The 20,279-nt window shown below is 51.3% G+C and overlaps 2 long non-coding RNA genes across 3 annotated transcripts in view; one reads left to right on the plus strand and one right to left on the minus strand.

Annotated features, from left to right (window-relative positions):
* The window catches only part of LOC112647852 (uncharacterized), a 53,452-nt gene that overhangs the window by 5,280 nt on the left and 27,893 nt on the right, over window positions 1-20,279 (minus strand). The window lies entirely within an intron of this gene.
* Window positions 15,809-20,230, plus strand: LOC112647854 (uncharacterized). Its single transcript, XR_007403820.1, has 2 exons — window positions 15,809-16,762; window positions 17,002-20,230. It is a non-coding gene; the product is annotated as an uncharacterized LOC112647854 (long non-coding RNA).

Here is a 20,279-nt window from a genome sequence, read left to right on the forward strand (position 1 = left end):
GGATAAGTTGGGAGAGTATGAGGGTGGTGGGAAAGGGCTCCCATGCTCTTCACCCACAGGAAAGAGGTGGAGAGGAAGGAGAATGGGCTTGGTCTCCGGGCCATGCAGTTCATCCATGTCCACAAGCCTCTCATTCATTCTCAGTAGGAAAAAGATCTATTCGTGAGGTCCTTGCCCCAATGTTACACACATAGAAGACACTAAATGAAGTCCTTCTTTCCTCTTATCCTTAGGGAAGGGCGCCCTATAAGCATAGCCAAGGTGAAGAGGCTCCGGATTCTGAACTAGTGTCATTACTTCCTTCATGTACCCTTCACAGCCAGTCTGCCCTGGACTGATTATAGTCTCAACGACTGTACTGATGGTTTTACTCATGTAACACCCACAGAGCACTTATTATGTGCCAGGCCCCGGACCAAAGACTTCATACATGGGAACTCCTTTATTCTTTGTAACTCCCCTAGGAACTGGGGAAAGCATTACCTCATTTCACGGATGCACAGATAGCAAATGGTGAACTTGCAAGCCAGAAGGTGCGGCTCCAAGCGTCTGTTCTCAATGGCTGCTGTCCACCTGCTGCTAGTCGAGGATGGTAGTGCCCTCACTGTTATGGTGTGAATTGTGACTCCCAAAAAAAGATACGTTGAAGTCCCAATCCCCTAGTACCTTGGAATGGGGAACCCAGAACTTAGAAATAGGGGTTCTACAGATGTAGTCAATGTGAGGTTATTAGGGTGGACTCTAATCCTGTGTGACTTGCGGCTCTTCTAAGAAGGGGAAATTTGAACTCCGAGATGTGCACACAGGGAGAACTCCATGTGAAAATGAAAGTAGAGATCAGCCTGATGCATCTACGAGCCAAGGAACATCAAATATTGCCAGCAAACCTCCAGAAGCTAAGAGAGAGGCATGGAACAGATTCTCCTTCACAGCCCTTAGAAAGAACAAACCCTGCCCACACCTTGATCTCAGACTTCTGGCCTCCGGAACAGTGAGATGACACATTTTCATTGTTTAAGCCACTCACTTTGTGGTACTTGGTCATGAAGTTTCTAGCAAACTAAAGCAATCACTGTAGTCCTCCCATGGCATTTCTGAAAGCCACTCCACAATATTCCAGAAATGTTAAAAATATTGCAGCCTGTGAAATAGACTTGTAATATTCTGGTGCTCTAGACTGTTAGTTCTTAACCAGAAGCCATTCGGGCAACGTCTGGAGAAGATTTTGATCATCACGACTGAGAGGGTGCTACTGGCATCTAGTGGGTAGAGGCCAGGGGTGCTGCAGTGCATGCGACAGCCTCCGCCACCAAGCCCAAAACATCAGTAGTACCAAGACTGAGAATCCTTTGGACAATATGATGAGTACTGTGATCCTCTCCTAAGGAAAATGCCCATGTGCTAACACACTCATACATTCACTCAACTCACACACTCACACTTTTTACCCCACACCATTCTGTATCCAGCCACAGGGACATATACATACAGTCCCAAAGTCCTTCCATTCATACTGGGTTAAGAACCCCTATTGCTTTGTGGATAAAGAGTGATGTTAATATAGTTAGGAGCCAAGATTTTCAGCATAATAGCAAAGAGATACAAGTATAAGGCAGTATAGGGAAAGTTAAAAATCCTGTAATCTTAAACCCAAATTGGAAATATCAATATAAACTAATGATGTGTTTTCCTTTTCATAAAGAAAACAGATACCTCCTAGGCCTATTCACTGAAAAGCCCTGCAAGTAGCACCATCTCGGAGGCAGGAGCATTATAGCTCCAGACTGGAGTCTCCAAAGAACCAAGGAGCCTGGGAGAAATGGATGATTTTAGGGCTGAGGTAAGACAAATATAAGGTGAGCAACACAATCTCGTTATACCAAGATGCAAAGAAGTCATCCCAAATTTCTACAGTTATTAGAAGGAATCAACTCAAAATGGTTCTAATTGACCAATGCTGGGGTAACTTTATTGTCAAAAATAATAATAACTAAAATTTATTGAAATAACCCAAATATAGAGTTCATGATATTTTTAAAAACTCATCCAAAAACCAATAGCCTTTGGAGGATGTTAGGAAACCAACAGCTTATTTTTTAAAACCTTTAAAAATTATTATTTTAAAAGAGAAAGGATCAAACATTTTTCCTGCCTTTGCTATATAAACTTCAGTCTAGGGAAATCATTAATGAAGAAAAGAGTGTTATAGATAAATTTCACCCAGAAAATGCACATGAATAATAGCATATTACCACTTTGCAAACCCTAATAAAATAATGGGCCACCATGGCCACTAAAACCATGAACCAAAAGGCTGATGTTGGGAAATTTATGGTCGATGGGCCAGCCTACAGCACCTGGACCCACAGATCAGCTGTAATGTCACAGAAAGAGGAGATCGGACATGCGCCTTATGATGCAACAGGTAACACACAGCACCACTTCTCAGAGGGCATTGTGAAAAACTGAAGCCAAATCTGACCAAGATTCTGGGTCTGACCATATGTGGATAAGAAATACAGGCGATAGGGGATATGCGGGACAATGACATGGAGATGCAATCAGCAGTCCGCCAGACCCAGAACATGGGGAGCTCTAAGGAGGCATGAACCAGGGTTTTTTTGCTTGTTTGTTTTGTTTTTAACAAATAGCATTAGAGAGAAAAGGCGGAGGGTGGATGCTGTTGCAGATTAAAGAGATATGGAAGAGGTAACGAGCCAAAGTAATGTGCAGCGTCTATCTGGGTCTGGATTTGAATACTTGGTTGTAAAAGACATTTGGGAGACAATAGGTGAAATGTCAATGGATAGATATTACATGACATTAAAAATGTCTTGTTCATATTTTTTATTTGATAATGATGGCGTTAAGAATTTTGAAAGAGAGGCTCTTTCTTTTAGAGAGGCATACTGAGGTCTGTATGGGTGAAAGGACCCAACAGGTGGTGGAAGCTGGGACTGGCCCCAATAGATAGATAATTGTTAAAGCTGACTGACAGGTGCAGAGGGCTTGTTTTAAATTGCTCTTTCTGGGGTGCCTGGGTGGCTCAGTAGGTTAAGCTTCCAACTCTTGGCTTCAGCTCACGTCATGATCTCAGCATGGTGAGATCAAGCCCCATGTGGGGCTCTGCGCTGGGTGTGGAGCTTGTGTAAGGTTTTCTCTCTCCTTCTCCCCATCCCCACCTTTTTTTTTTTTAAAGATTTTATTTCTTTATTCATGAGAGAGAGAGAGAGAGAGAGAGAGAGAGGCAGAGACACAGGCAAAGGGAGTAGCAGGCTCCATGCAGGGAGCTTGACATGGGACTTGATCCTGGGTTTCCAGGATCACTCCCTGGGCCGAAGGCAGAAGCTCAACTACTGAGCCACCCGGGCTGCCCTACCCCTCCCCACATTATTGCACATGTGGGCTCTCTCTGTCTCAAAACTAAATAAATAAGTTGTCCTCTCTGCTATTGGTGTATGCTGATCATTTTACAAAAAAACCTGCTCCTAGCAGGGACGACTGCTCAGCATCATCCTGAGTGCTGGCTTCAGCTCTCCCAGGGCCCTTACCCACTCCTGCTGGGGGCTCAGTGGCTTACACAGGTTGCCTGGGACACGACATCCCTACCCTAGGAACAGTGGTAACGGAAGGGGTCAAACAGGAAGCTTTCCTGGAAGAAGTGGTGCCTGACCAGAGACCTATGTGAATGTCTCCCAATGAGAGGAGATGGGAAAGCTCTCAGGCAGAGGGTTTATCGCAGATCCCAGGGGAAACATTGGCAAAAGTGCACACGAGATGTGCAGGCAGGTGGGGACTACTGCACACACACTGGAAAGGTGGGGGTCCATGCAAACCCGGAGAAGGACCAGATGTGGCTGTGGAAGAACAAGAGGAGTCAGGGAGGCCCCAGGGTGCTGGAGAGGCAGAGGAGTGCTGGAGGTGCTCATCACTTAGGACGGGGGAACATGGCAAGTGGACAAAAGACCGGGGTCAGAATAGGGACCCTGGAAGTTGGTGCAGAGAAGTTTCTCAACAGTGTCGCCTAGACTTTTCCCGCCACTGTACTCTGCCTCCCCTTGTTGCAAGGACCGTGATGTTTCCATACATTGATGGTTCTCTTTTCATTCCTGAAAATGCCAAAGAAAAAAGTGAAGCAGGATGTAGTGGTTTCTGAGTGAAGCTAAGAGCTCATCTAGTAGGGTGGGAAGACGATGTGTGTCTCCTAGGCTAAATTAGAGGTAGCCAGGTGTCTCCTGCCGGGCAGACATTCAGCAACACAGCAGAACAAACCCGAAGGGTCCTTCTCATAGGCCGATGTGCAGTAGTATTTTGTGATTTACATGTACGTTTCCTGAATGACTGATGAAAAGCACATCTTCCTCTGTGCTGATTGGCCATCCACGTAGCTTCTTTGGTGACGTATTTCTTTGAATCTTCTACCCATTTGGAGGGGAACAGCACTTAGTCTTTTGGCATCGAGTGTGATAATAGCTGTAGGTTTTCTGGAGATGCCTTTTTGTCAGATTGAGGGCATTCCCCTCTCTGTTCCTACTTTGCTGAAAGTATTATGAATGGGTGCTGGATTTTGTCACATGTATTTTCTGCATCTAGTGAGATGATCCCATGCTTGTCCTGTTTAGTCAGTTAGTATGGTGAATTTCATCGATTGATTTTCTAATATTAAACTATATTGCAAAAAATAAAATAAAATAAAAAAATAAACTATATTGCATTCCTCTCAGAAGCCCCATTTGGTCATGGTCAATTTTTTTTTACATGTTTTTGGATTAAATTTGATTAAAACTTTTGCTCATTGCTATGTTCATGACAGATAAGCCTGAAGTCTTTTTTTGTAGTGTGTCTATCTAGTTTTTATATCAAAGTAATGCTGACCTCATAGCATGAGCTGAAAATGAGCTCTTTCATTTTCTGGAAGAGTTTGTGTAGCCTTGGTATTATTTCCTCCTTAAATTTCAGTTATAGCAAGATCACTTGCTCATTACCACCACCATCACCCTCATGATTCTTGTCATGTCCACACCGTCTATCCACAGCCACACTTTTCTTCAATAGACTTACTTTTTTTAAAAAAACCCAATAAAGTATTTTACAAGGAAACTTTATATCTCCACCATAAACAAAAGTCAGTGACATTGGCCCCTCTTGTCCTGACCATTTACAGTCACCTCACACCAGCCCCAAGCCCTCTCGGATGGGCTCACAGATGAATCTCCCCTCTACCTGCCAGTTGTTCAGGTCCAACTACAAATGTGCCATGTGGTGGACCACACAATAAAGAGAGGTAGCCCAGACATGGCTTCTTTCTATTTCCATGATGGAGAGGGGCAGAGTGGCTATTGAGACACAAGTAGTGTGCTGTTAAAATTGTCCTGGGTGCACAAGCAGTAAGTGCAGCAAGCCCTGAGAATCACTGACCTCGTCCAACACCTCCATTCCCAGAGAAAGCAGCTGATACTGAGCATGGCAGAGCAACCTGTCAAAAAGCATGTGAATTAGTGGCCAAGTGGGGGTTGGAACCCTGTCACCAAACTCCTGCCCAGAGCTTTGCATGTTGATAATTCGGTTGTCCCTCGCATCCCTCTTGCCCTTGCCCTGCTCTGTGCCCCAGCAAGATGCTCTCTTTGGAGCATGTCCCCCGGGCTCCTTACCCCCTGGCTCCCATCTGGATTTCCAATGGGAAGTCCTGGCAGGGTACTGCACGGGGCAGGGGCAGAGGGTTCAGGGGATCCTGCTTGCCCTCTTTTGTCTCATTCTGGGACTGGTGGTGCCCCTGGGAGCTCCAGCTTCTGTGGGACAGCCTCCTTCCACATCTCTAGCTTTGAATCCAGCACTTAGGCCCTAGGGGTGGAAACAGCTCCCACACTGGCCAATCCCTCGGTGCCTTCCATCCCTCTTAGTTCCCTGAACTCGACGGCATTACTGCTAATGGTCTCCTTCACATAGAAGTCTCCCTACAAACCAGCCCAGTGTTACTTCCGGATGCCCACAGGAGCTCCCTCGCTGACTCTGATCTACCAACTCTTCCCATCCCTGAGGCCTCAGGCCTCAGAGAAAACACCTGAAGTCCCCAGTTCACAAACTGCTGGATGCACGCAGCACTTCTTATTGGCGCCAATTGCCTCTGAATGAAGATAGGGCCCATCAGCATGTGGCTGACAGGCAGACCCGAGAGATGCTCCTTGAACGGAAGCCTTGCCTTTGCCTCCTCCAGATGCCTAGCCCACCCCAGACTGCCTAGCCCACCCCTGCCTCTGTGAGGCAGGGGACATTGGGGCAATGGTGCTCAAGTGACTTGAGCAGAAGGAAGAGGAGCATTGCCCTCAAGATGACTCCTCACTCGAGGGGCAAAAGTAATGACAAGTCCACATCCAGTTCTCTGGGACTTCTGGGTTCAAGAAGAGGAAGGCTGGATTAGCCACGGCACACACACCCAAACCAAACAATCACAGCCCGTAGCACCTGACTGTGAACTTCCATCTGAAAAGGAATTCTTGATCTTGATAAGAAAAAGAGGTACATACACATACACACGTACACAACCAGAGCCTGGATTTTGAGTTAGCCCGTAATCTGTATGAAGAACCAGAGAGATAAAAGGGAAATAAAGACATTAAGTCTTCAGAGAGATGTGGAGCACAACAGAGGGCTAGTTGGGTGTATCTGTTTGTTTTGGGATTCAGGATTTGCTCCCTGGGATGACACTGTATGTCAGCAGACATCGTCATGCCAAAAGGACTCAGAGGCAGAGCTGAACCCGGTGACCCACACGGTGGCCTGGGCTCACACCTCCCGACCAGGCAGGGCGGCTGGGAAGCAGTGTGGAAATTGCCCTGGGCAGCAGGAGTCCAGTGGATTACAACCCAGTGTATGAAATTGGCTGGCAGGTAGGAATGTTTCTAGGAGTCCGGCTGGATTGGCAAGCCCCAGAACAGCATGTTACGTATTAACTCCTCTTTCGGGGAGTCACTAGGCAGGCATTTGTTTACCCACCAGCTTGAGGAGGTTCAGAAAGGGTAGGAAGGGAAGAGAACCAATATTTATTGAGGGCTGGCCGTGGGCCTGGCTCTGCACCAGGGGCTTTATATCTTTGTTGATTTCACCTCAGGTCCTTAGGCTCTGGCCGTGGACGCTGCGAATGGTGATGAGGACGGTGATAGTGAGATCTCTCATCGTACTTTTTACATTTTAAGGGCCTTCATGTAGCATATTACTGCATCTTCTGTGGCATTCACGAGAATCCCTGCTGTAGGGATGACAACCAATGATGACACAGAGACCCAGGGGAATGAAGTGATCTGCCCACATGGGCTTAAATGTTGAGTGCCAGAGCCAGAGCCAGAACCCTGACACCTGAGTCCACATCTGTGATTCTTATCATACCCGGCTCATCAGCTCCCAGTGCTAGAAAGGGTTCATCATGTTTGGTGGGATGACTTGAGGATCGGCTGATCTACACAGCAGGACAGTGCATCTGGGGCAGAAGGCCAAGGGGATTGGCCTTCACCGAGAACCATCCATTGCTGGGCACTGAGCTCAGGTATTGCAGCCCAGAGCCAGAGGGTGGTGGCCAGGGAAGGAAAGGTGATGGGGTTACTACTGCCTGAGTATCTCCACCAGGACTCTTCCACCAGAGGGTGCCCTCCTGAGAGGTCACCTTAGCGATGTTGGGGTTTCCTGATGACATGGTATGGCTCTGACGCTTTCACATCCCTGGCACTGGTGTGCAGTTTCTAAATGACCCATTTTCACATGAAATCACAGCTCCAGGAGCATGAGCATGGGCTCAGATTGGGAACTATCATGTCCTCAGCATGTAACTATCGATGGCCCCTTTCCTATGGTGACAGTCAGATGTCACCATCACTGTGATGTGTTGGTGCAATGCCTGGTGCTTGGGCAATGCAGAGCAACAGTGGCTCCTGCTCTGGCCCATTCCTTGGGCTCCCAGACAGTGGGGTTGGAGAGGAGCCTCTCCCCACCTGACAGTTACCAGGCCCCACACCTAGAGATAGCCTTCTCAACTCACAGTTATGTCAATGGTCTGGGGGATGGTTCCAGGCCAAGCCTAGGGCATGGGGGAAGGCAGTTGCCAAGTCCTCAGGGTTTCTGGGCTACAGATGCTTCTTGCTCGAGCCAGGCCTAGAGCAGGGAGCAAGGGGAAGTTTCCAGAAGAAAGCAGTGGGACAGGGCTTCATTTTGGGCTCCAGATTGGCCAGCTGGATTCCTGGCCTCACTAAAGCCACCTGGCTTGGAAGAAAACCTGTCTGGTGAGCTCACAGTGCCTGAAGGAGGAAGGAAGCCCACAGAATGGGGAAGTCATGGAGGACTCAAGCCAAATGCCAAAATAAAGCAGTCAGCTAGGAAGGAAACCAGGTGACAGGCTGAGCAGCAGAGACCTGACCTGTACCTGGTCACATGTGCACGCACACCATACTCCCACCCACCATCTCTCTGGCTTTGGCCAGGATGAGGGTCAGGTGGGAGCTACCGATGTCAGGAGGCCTCCTCAGACCCAGGATCTCCTGGAAGTATGTGTGGGGAAGAGGCAGGTGCAGGGAAGGGAAGTGCATAAGCAAGTATGCGCTGGGGCTGTAGGAATTTGGGGTTCCCAGAGCTCAGAGCTGGTGATGACATGGGGAAGGACATGGGAGGTCCACCAAGAAGATTGCTGGCCAATTCAGGCTTTATAAAGACCACCCTGAGAGCAAGGAAGATCGACCATTGCTTCTGCAGGTGACGGACTGTTTGAGAGCTCAGCATGTGTGTCACCTAGCAGTCAGCACGGTCCAAGGCTTTGTGTTTATCACATCCTGCACGGGGACATGTGGTGCTGGCCATCCTGCCCATTTGGCACATGGAAAACAGAGGTTTCCCGGAGTCAGGGCTGGGCTCATATCCAGAGTAAATGGCTGTGCTGGGCTTCAAATTATCAGAACTGCTCTCAGGGACCTCATCTTTCCCACCATCCTGTCTTGGGGATCTGGGGACCTGATGTCAATGGGTCAGGTGACACTGTACAAATGCCCATCGACACGACGGACAGTGTTGATGGGTAAAGTTGAGGTTGGGAGCTGCAGGAGGAAGACCAGGAAAAGCACGGGCCTGGCCAGATGAGCTTTCAACTTGCTGATGGCTGGAGAAGCGAGCAGGTAAAACCAGAGCGGGTCATGCACCGAAGGACACCAGAGCTCAGTGTGTGGCCCAGAGGGACTTGGGACCTGGGAACCGTGTGGGAGACAGGCAGGAGATGGGTTTCACCCCTAACTCGCTGAGGGAACTTGGGTATCTCTGTTCTCCTCTGTGCTCCATTCTGTGCTTTTAAGCGCAGAAAGCTGAGCTCGGGCTGAGCAGCGATGCTTTCACTGAGGCAGCCCTCCAGGGTGGCGTTGATCGGGGCTGCCTGACTTGGTTGCCGAGACCTGGGACCTGCTCCTCTGCCCCTCCTCGGCCAAGTCCCTGCTGCCAGCCATGGCCCACTGCCCGGGATTTTCTAAACCCCGTGACCACTTCCTGGATTCCAGAGCTTACCTCTTCCGTGCCCCCTTCCCAACCTTCTGGAATTTTAAGACCCAGAATGTCAAGGTGATGGGGTGGGTAGGAAGAGGTGCCAGCCCTGCCCCCCCACCCCTGTTGCCCACTCCCTCCCAATCACAGCCTCAGACCTGGCAAGGGCTGCCTAGAGAGAACCAGGGCGGTGTCACAGAACGAACGATGGCTCGGGGTCAGTCCTAGGTCAAATACAGACTCTGACACCCTCAACTGATCAGTCACCGTCTCTGAGCCTTGTTTCCTCCTCTAAAAAATAGGGCCAGAAGTTCCTACCTCTTGATGTTTTTTGGAAGATGCCTGGGATGATGCCAAGATGAGGAGCTGGACATGACAAAAATGTTTTTCAGTAAATAGAGTCCTTGTCTTCACTGCAATGCCACCACTCTCTTACCTTGGGGACAAAGGGCATGCCTACATTTATCAAGTGCCCACAGTATGCACAGTTCAATGTGCCATATCAATCATGCAATTGTGCATTATAAATTTTATACAGCATTATCACCGCGGTATTGTTTGCTTTGCTAGAACAAAGTAGAAGAGATAAGATTACCCTTAGCCAAAACGGACCGTAAAACTATGTCACCCAGGACACAGTCCTGCTGGCTCTCCCTCCGGCAGAACCCACTGCTAGGCTTCCATGGAGCAGCAGGTGAAGAGGGTGCTTGCTTCAGGCTGCAGGGTGTATGAAGAACTTCACCTCAAGCTCTGAGACCCATGCAACCCTAGGACCCCCACCCAGAGGAACACAGGGGGCCTGACAGCCAGCCAGTGGGAGAGGCAAGTTGCTAGCCTGGGACAGATGAAATCTCCTGCCCCGTATGTATCGTGCTCTCTCTTCCTCCTGTACAGCATTCCGTGCTCCTTCTCTAAATAACAATTCTAAGCTCAGAAACCTTATAATTCAGCTCATCCAGTAGTTTCCACACTCTTTTCCCCCCTCCAATAAAATTAACCGTAATCGCCAATAGAGAACACATAAGTGTTGATTATTCTGGGTGGGGAGCTAAAGCATGGGGGATCTTGGGTCCCTGCCCACTAGTCCTTCCTCATCCCCTAAGGCCCATGAAAGTTCCCTGGGGTTCTGAGAAGTTAGGCATGAAAACCCTTTAGTAGCTGAGTAAACAAAGACTTGTGACTTATGCCCTCTGAGGCACATGAAGTTGGTAATAGGACACTATCTTGTTCTCTAATTGTTTCCTGGGTGCTAAGCTGATCTCTCTCATGAGATTGCAAAATTGAGGTAGACTGTGTGTGTTTTCTCTTCCTCTGGGTTCTTCTGAGCCCTGATGAAATGTTTGCAACAGTTCCTGGTTGTAGTGACATGAAGAGGACCAGAGTGCTGGGGCCAATGTCTCTTCTAGACAGTGAACCCTGTTGTCCTTGCTTGGGTAGAGCATGGTGGCAGTGGGCATGCTCAGAGGGCCCCAGGGCTGTTCCCATGTCCCAGGAATCTGCAGCTGCCTGAGCACCAGCACCTCCAGGGGAGGCCAGGCAGTTGGGTGTGCTGACCATGTCTGGTTAGGGCTGTCCACAGAGCTAGGTTAGGGTCCTTTGGCTATGGGTACAGAACCACAGAGGCAGGTGGATGCTCCAGCCTAAAACAGTGGGGCGTCATCATGGTCCAGGGATGGGGGACACAACCACCACTCAGGCTCCCCATGAAGGAAGTGTCTCCTAAGGCCACCCTGGGCCAAGGGCAGGGAACCAGCTCTGCTGGAGGGGGCACCTGTGTGGTCCAGACAAGCTCAGTGGGGGATTCTCACATGTCTTAACCCACTTGGTTCCCTTCACAGCCTTTGGGGCTGATCATTTTTTATTATTCCTGGTTGCAAACACAGAAAATGTTTGTAAACATGTTCTTGTTCAATAGCAACCAACTAGTAAGCAAGGGAACCTCCACTGGAACCCAGTTTCCAGGATCCTAATGTTCATGTTTTTCCCACTGTGCCTATAATGTGGCCAACAGATGACCTAAGAGGGAGGCAGAGCAGTGCCAGGTTGGAGTGTGGCAGGCAGGATGCATAAAGGGATCTTTAAAGCTTTGGAGTCTGAACTCATCCCCTGAACCACAGACGTGACTTTTATGTATGCCTGTACCTACAGGGCAGGAAGCCACACACGAGCCGCACAGAGCATCACTGACATCCAGAAAGATGCAGAAACCATTCACAGACCCAGGCCTTCACAGCAGCTGAGCAAGCCCAGTTGCCTTAGAAAACTGGTCTGTATCCTGTTGGATGTGTGAAGAGAAGAGCGACAGATGTAACAAGAGATGCCTAATGGCCTCTTCCCATAGCAGGTTCTATTGGTCTCCACCAGGTCCAACAATGAGCCAATTCCTCCTCCAGAGTCCTGTTTACCATGCTGCACTTAAGGTCAATCACTTGTTTGGCAAAACTTGGATCTACTCCCTTTCATTACTCATTAGAAGCTGCCAGAAACTGATAGTAAGCTCAACTCCTCCATCAACCCGGTCCCCAGGGACACCTGGGGTCTGGGGCCTGAGTATGCAGCTGGAGCATGCTAGCTCTGGATTTGGTGGTTCCTTGGGCCTTTTTGGCAAGGTGGACATTACTGCCATTTGTTTTCTGGCCTCCTGCATGGCCCACGCATATGCAAGCATGCTCCCAGGCATGTGCTGTGCTGGGGGGTGTGAAGAGTTGGCTCTCACCATTCCCCACGCCAGGTCCCAAGGGCGTCAGGCAGTGGATGATTCAAGGGTAGCAGGTAGTCTACATACAGAGAGTCCATGTGTCTTGTGCATACTGGTTTCCAAGCTGGTCAGGTGCCTACCATTTGGCTCTCGGGCTCCCTGTCCTTGTCTCCTGTGGCCTCTCCCAGCACACCAGCATTTCCTGAGTCCCCATGGCCTTCTCATGTGCTCCAGCCTCCCCTTGCTGCCTTCTTGGCCTCAGGACAGCCACTCACTCAGACTACCTGTGTGCTTAGAGAGTACTGAGCTTCCTGTCTTTGGAGGTCTTCAAATATGGATTGTTCCATGGCAGAAAGGTGAGAGAAAGCCCCCAGGCCAGTGGAACAGAGTGAAAGGTGATACTGGACAGGAAGATAAAGTGGTTTGCAGCTCTGATGTTCTCTGAGAAAGAAGAATTTAAGGACAAAGGAAGGATTAGGAGGCAATTCTACTTTTGCTGGCAGGGTAGCCTCGAGCTTCCAGCGCCCTTGGCTACAAGCAACAAGGCCTCAAGGTAGAGTTCTGATCCTTTGCTCTGGCTCTTTCCTTCCACAGCTTTCACATAAGCAAGGCTCAGATCTATCCGTTCCATAGCCAAGTGGGTCTAAGGAGAGGAGGGAGACAAGATAAATTTCTCTGATGCGCAGGGACCCTGTCTCCAGTCCTCCCACGAGTGGTGGGGCCTGTGGGCAGCATGACTCTGCTGGCAAGCAAGCACTGAGCCCTTCCTGCCACCACGTCACCTCCCAGAGCCTCCCAACAGCTCTCTGGGGCAAGACCTGGCATCTGGCCAGAGCTTGGTAAATATTTGCTGAATGAATGGAACTGCTCACCAAAAGCAACCCTGACGGTCTCAAGAAGCTACATTCCTGCGAATGCATCAACTCTACTCTCTCCGAGCCTCTGCTTGATCTGCGGGAAGTGCGGGCTGCTTCAAGCTCCTCTCCCACACCCATCAGAGCTCCTTGGGCGTGCCCACCTGTGGCCACAACTCCATCCAAGTGCTGCTCACTGTCCACTGCCTGTCAGCAGGAGGGAGTCCCCCCTGCCTGAGTGAGGCCACAGTCCCCTTGGGAGACCATCCCCCATGCCTTGTGGTTATGTGGCTCCAAGTCTCTGCTGCTGAGGGTATCATGAGAATCCCACCAGCCTCTGTGCAGCCCCCAGCTCCAAGCGGGAGACAGGAAGCAGGCCAGGCTGTCTGTGGGTAAATATTTGTTGTGTGCCGATGCCTGAGAGCTGGTGCCGCTAGCTGGGCCGGGCCTCCAGAGCCCAAGCAGGGGGCTGTGTGCTGTTGGGGCGGGGGCCTCAGCAGCATCTCTTGGGCTCTGAAGTGTGCAACTTTTAGTGGTTCAGCACTTTCACACACACACACACACACACACACACACACATCCCTATATACTTTTTCCCTCAAGCAAGCCACTTGTCCTAGGGGAGCTGGCTCTGCATGCATTTCTCGTTCACCAAATGCCATGTAAGGAATGGGCCCACTCCTAACTGTGAGGCCTGGGGCTGACCAGCTCCCCTGCCCTCACTCCCCTGTGCTGTGCTTCCCCTCATGTGCCTTGCTGCCCTACCAGGAAGCCTGGCCTTGCTTGGGGTCGCTGCAGAATATCTGACTTCTGTACAATTACTCCTCCTTCCTTCTAGGTTAACCCATGGCCTGCAACCCAGAACGTGGATGAGGCACATCCAGCCTCTGGGTGCAGAAGGAGGGGGCCCCCAACTCAGCCAGGCCTCAGTCCTGTGGGCCTGTCCAGCAGGAATGCCCAGTGCCTTCCTGTGGGTCAAGCTCAGAGTTTCAGGGTAGAAAAAAGAGACCTCATTTCTGCCTTTGGCAAGAAGAGAAAAGGCTTCCCAAGAGAAGTCAATCTTCTCCACAAGAAGGAATCCCCAGTCTTGGCTGGAGCTGGGAAGAATAGTTTCCCATGGGTGATGTCCAGTGCTACTCAACTCATCAGCAGAAAGCTGAGAAGGAGCGCTTTGTCCAGGCCCCAGCTTGTGTCAGGCCCCCAGCCCATCAAGTCTCCAGTAGTCAGAAACCGTGTGTGGCCCTCACGATGCCCAGCATGGAGCTGGCACCCAGGAGGTACTTACCCGAGCCTTGCTGTCATAAGCAGCTCTGGCACATGGTCACATGTGCTCACCCCATCTTTTCATTAACCTCATTATTTGGGAATTCATGGTTTTCAACCCAGGAAAACTAGTTTTGCTGTCATTGGGCTGGTCTCTTTCACTCCTGGAGGATCCCATTCTCCCTCTTGGGGCCTGGCAGGCCTGGCAGGCTACAGACCTGCAGGTGTCAATGGTGATCCCTCTCTGTCTCCTGTTCCCGCTGCAAGGGCTTAAGAGTACCCTAGCTCTTCTGCACTCTCCTGCTGAAGACATCAAGGAAGAGAGAAAATCAGAAAGTGGCGATTATAATAGAGGAAACACGGCCCAGTTGAGGAGTTCTTTGCACTAAGGCCTCGTGAAGCCCAGTGGGGACAGCAAGAGGAGTCGAGCCTCATAACTACCTTTGCGGTGAATCAGAGAGGGGCAGAGGGTGGCTCTTTCGAAGGCTGGACAGACGGAGGGATGTGGCCAGCTGTACCTCCACCCCACCTGCAGAGGGCCAGGCCCAGGCCACTGCAAGAGGCCTTTAAGTCCTTCTACCAGGAGATTTCTCTGAGCCGTGTCACTGCGATCACCAGAATCAGTGAGTCCAGTTCGTGGAAGACCAAACACGGGAGGAGGAAGGCCTCTTGGCTCACCAAATAATTGATAAGGGTCTTACTGAAATTGTGAGGAAGGCGATCCAGAAGGGTTTCCACCCAGGTGGGGGGAGCCATTGAAATGAACAACTATCATTATGATGTGGCCAATATCCTGTCACTGTTCTCATGGAGTGTGCTGTCTTTGTTGGACTTTTTTTAAAATGAATGTGAAAATATTTATTATGAATGCAAAAACATGACCAAGGTGGCTAGAAATTCATTCCCCTATCCCCTTTCTCCTCGAAAGTTTATGAACAGACAATTTGTCTGGGGGAAGCTGTGGTGTGTGGGTGGGTGTGCTTTGGGGAGGCACATGTTTTGGGGGAGGCATATGTCTTCTGTGAAGACAATAGTGAGATACACAGCGCCGGCCTGCGTGTAGGGAGGGTTTTCTGGGAAAGAAAGGAAGCAGTCAGAACTCGGGGAGGAAGGGCAAGAGTGTTCTAGGTGAAGGCTTGGCCTGTCTGCATGAGGGAAAGGAGGGCCCCAATGTCTGGGGCCCAGTGGGCACTCAGGTAGGGATGGGACAGGATCAGGGAGGGAGGGAGGGAAGGAGGGGACACAGGAGGCAGGCCTCCTAAGTTCTGTCTGGTTCTGTTCCCATCGTGTCTAGCACTGTACCTGGCATGGGGCAGGCACTGAATCAAATTCATCTCAGCAGGTTTCCAGGTGAGTCACCTCACACCCAGGGGGGAGTCCCTGAAAGGCCAGGGCAGGGGAGCCACCTGGGGGGATTTGGGTCCTTAACAGACCATTCTGACTGCTAAGTGGAGAAAAGGGCAAGAGTGGCTCAGCACGAGCCCACCAGACACAAAACCTCCAGAGGCTACTGAACCAGCAAGAGGTGATGCAGAGAAGTGGGCAGAGCCTAAAATATAATTTAGAGAGAGGCCAGCAGGAGGTGAGGACTGAGCCAAACCCCAGTCTCTGTGAAAATCTCCAGGAGATGCTTCAGACAGTAAGCTGGCACCTGTGGGCGCTGAGCTGGTGGGGAAAGTTAACTAGAACTGCTGAAGAATTAGTGGCTGGTGTCTTGCAAAACGTGGGTTTGGGCCCAGGCTGTGTGACCTTGGGTAACTGACTTCGCCTCTTGGAGACTCATTTTTATCACCTTGAAACAGGCCTCAATCCTGAGCTTGGGTTGAAGTGTGGCAGAGGCCACGACACCTGCGCCCCTGGGAAGGCTCAGCTGTGTGTGCTGCCTCCCGTGACTCATCAGCAGGGAGCGCCACGCTGGGCCACACGGAGCCTCTGAAGGAGCCGTCTCATCTCTGCCCAGCGAGCTGAAATCAGGCGCCCGCACGGGGCGGTGCTTCCTAGAAGTTCTTCAAAGTGTCCCCACCCTCTGGCCTCACGATCCATGGTAAGCACTGCCCAGAGAAATCACCGTAACTCGAAGCAGTTCCCGGCAGTGTGCTCATAATGGTGAGAAATTCGAAATAACTAAGGTGGCCAGCACCAGGAGAGGGTGGCAGACTGCTCTCCGGCCATGGCATGGGGAATCGCATACAGAACGACACCTGCTGTTTGCCCTGAACTCGTTGCGGTGGGGGACGTGCTTCTGATGGGAGGCCAGGGAGCAGATGCGGGATCACGGCAGCGGCTATGGTACTCTCCAGGAACTTGGACTCTGCAGTCCGAATCCTTCCTCTCTGCCTGTATCTCAGTATGTGTGAGCCCGGCTTTGTCAAGCTCTTGAAGCTTCCGTTGCACATCTAGAGAGCGAAGTGACATCGCCTCCCTCCAAAAGCTAGAACAGGTAAACAAATGGTTTGGGGGAAGCCCGGGGGTGCTTAGGACCCAGGAAAGGTGACAGCAACACCAACTATCAAGTCCATGTGTGTGAAGGGCAGGGACGAAAGCACCCAGTGGTTGTCACTGGGGCAGACTGTTTCTCGTCGTTGGACTTCACTGCTTTATCTCCGTTTTCTCTGGAGACCCTACTTTACTTTCAAGTGGAGCCAAATCGCTTTATTCTCATTTAATATATATTTCCAGCAGAGGCATCCTAGGCTCAGCCCGATGTCCTGGCTCACCTTGGGTCCCCATGGGGTCCAGTGAGGGGACGTGAGTGACCCGGCGACGCCCACCTGCACCCCACTATGACCCACAGTGCTGGCAGGAGTCAGCACCCCCTCCCATGGAGGTCCCAGGAAGGAAGTGAGTAATGCGCCTGGGCACCGAGCTCAGGGTTGAGGCCAGATGCAGTACTTTTGTTGTTTTCTCATCTCAAGTGTGGGGGGTGGAGGCAAACCTCCCGATGGGTGCCTGCTTGCCGCTCACCTGGGATGACTAACTGGGCTGAAGCACCTCCAGGCTTCTGGCCATCCCAGGTGGGCGGCAAGAGCTGCCAGGGCCGGACCCTTGATTGATGGGGCAACGGTTCCTGCTGGTTAACCCTGCTTCTACCCAGGCCAGCTAGCTCCACTGAAGACACAAATCCCTTCCCATGAGCACATCTGCAGCAGAGGGAACTATGTCCTGGCAAAATTACAAAGTTGTCACAGGCCTGCATTGAGCCTGCCTCTGCGGCATTAACTGTGTGGCCTTGGGCAAATTGCTTAACTTTGCTGTGCTTTCTTTCCCTTTCTATAACATGGGGACCCAACAAGGTTTTTGAGAGAGCTGGATGACACAGTGTACATAAAGGCAGCACCCACACATAGTAGGAACTCAACATCATTCTCTCCTTTTCTCTGCTCTCCATGGTAAAGCCTTTTTTCTCCCTTTGGTGACAAGCCCTGGTCCCAGGGTGGCCGCTCTAGGACCCAAGGTTCCTCCTCTTCATGAGATCATCCCCTGCTTGGGACCCCGTCCTCAGATACTAGGTGCCGGTGTGTCCTCCGTGGCTGTGCCCTGCCATCAGAGGCAGACAGTGGATTGCATTACACCAGGGGGCTTGCCCACATGCTACAGGAGCCACAGCAGCATGAGTAATGGTAGGAATTCAGGGTGTGTAGCAAACAAGGGGGTCTGCCAAGGGGACCCCAGGCCCTCCCTGAGCTCACTGCACATTGGCAGCTGCCTCTCCTGCCTCAGCCACCAGACCCAGGAGGGCCAGGAAAGCTCAAGGACCCCTGGTCAGCATGAGGGACTGTGGCAGAGGTCACAGAGAAGAAGAAGCACACTTCGGGTCAAGCCAACTTGCACTGAACCCTGCTCTGCCACCTACAGACTGCGTGTCCTTGGACCACAGCCCCAGCTTGCGAGTCCCCTCATCTGCAGAAAGGATGGACCATTGCAACCATATGTTTGTTGTGAAATAAGGAGCCTTGGAGGTGGCAGTCAAGGAATAGCGCGATTAGGGCACAAAGGTGGTTGAAGGTCAACCATTTGTCTGAAATCCCCTTAGGGTGACATAAGGGGCTGCTAAAATCTGCCTACTGTGCTCGTGGAACTTCATCGATCTCTCACTGTAGTTCAGCCTCCCAAGAAAGGAGCTGCCATTACACTCATTCTATGTAGGCACAGGTCCTGGCGCTAGAAGGCAGGGTTGGGACCTGACCCCGGTTGGCCGACTCCTGAGCCAGGGACCCCCTCCCCCCGCTGCCCACCCCATCACCACTGACTCCTACCTCAGCCTTCCCCAGCTGCGGTGTTGTGTGACTTTCCGATGGGGCAGAGACACGTTCTCCCCAGGGCTCCCTGAGGGTTCATTTTGGCATCCCCGGGCAAACATCCTGAGGAGCTCTGGAAGGTCAGGGAACCCAGGCAAAGGGAAAGGTGCAGGAAAGTATAGTGTGGGGCCCAGCCCCACCCTCAGAACACTTCGGTCGTTCCTTCATTCTACCTCCCCACTAGGGTGTCAACTGGAGACGTGGGAGACAGAAAGTGCTACTTAGCAGGCATGGCCCAGGCCCGGGCAAGGGACATCCAGGGAAAGTGAGGAGACTAGACTCAACAGCAGAGAATTCAGGAGTGGGGTTCAGGCGTGGGAATGTAGGCTCAGGCCAGATGTTTTGTTTAGAGACAAGGAGAGAGAACATGAGCAGAGAGAGAGGCAGAAGGAGAAGCACTGAGCTTCTCCCACTGAGCCAGGACCCTGAGATCAGGATCTGAGCCAAAGGCAGACGCTTAACCGACTGAGCCACCCAGGCACCCCGGCTCAGTCCAGGTTAAAGAAAGGGAAGGCTTTACCTATAGGTCTGTCCGGCTCCTTCTCCCTTGCCCCCACCAGCCCTCAGCGGCCCTGCCCAGTGCTGCTTGTCCCTTGGGGGCAGGAGTGGGCTTGTGGGACTTCTCAGTATCCCCTCTTGGTCTCTTGGGCACCAGTCAGCATTTCACCATTCCCTGGCAGGGCAGGCTGCATGATAAGAAATCCAGGAAGTTCAACAACCATGGAAGGCTCGGACATCTCTGTGGTTCATGCCAGAACAAACACGGCCTGGTGCAGGGCCGCAAGGTCCCATCCCAGGGCAAACACTGCCCTTTGCCAAATAGGGAATTGTTTTTGCAAAGGCAGTGTGTGTGCCCGGTGGGCGGGAGAAGGGCAGTTCTATTAGGTCCCCTGACCACTCACCCTCTCACGCTCTGACATCATTTCCTACGAACCCCGCACGGAGGGGGGCCGCGCGGGGAACCAATGGACAGGAGACTCTTCCAGCCATTAATGGAAGACACAAACGGTATTACCAAAGAAAATTAAAAAGAATGAGTAATCTTCCTGCGGTCTCTCAGCGAAAAAACATCATCTCACCTGATCTTAAAGGGGCCTGCCTGCGAGGTTGGCAGGGAGGGCAGAAATGAGCTGGTCTGACTGGCGCTTGAGGAACGTGCGAGGCGGCGTGTAAGCAGGCCTGGCTGGATTGAAGGCTGGCCCCACCGTGCACCGCAGGCAGGTCCTCTGCGAGCCTCTGTCTCTGCGTTTATGATGTGAAGGTTACAGCCCCTACCCACATGGGGCCCTGGAGTTCACGGAGACAAGAGCCTCAAAAGCCCTGAGCTGTGCACCCAGCCCTTAGGAGATTCTCAATAAAGCAGGCTCCGGTCTAGGGCGGCACAGCGGCACCCCACAGAAGGGCCAAGCACACAAAAGGTTACCTTCACGTGCTACTGTAAGTGTGCAAGAAAACGCATTGCCTCTGACTACACACTCCCGCCGTGCAATGTCCACACGCATGTGAGCGGCTCGTGTGTGAAGGCCCTGGCTTCAGCTGGTGCGTCATCCATCACGGGCAGCTGCTTTGTAAACTGCAATAAAGTAATTTAATGCCAGTGATGAAATCTATGCCCTACAGTGCTCGTTATTAATAGGAATTAAACGTATTTCAGGTAAC

Source organism: Canis lupus, chromosome 19 (genome assembly GCF_003254725.2).
Source record: "Canis lupus dingo isolate Sandy chromosome 19, ASM325472v2, whole genome shotgun sequence".
Lineage (NCBI taxonomy): Eukaryota > Metazoa > Chordata > Mammalia > Carnivora > Canidae > Canis > Canis lupus.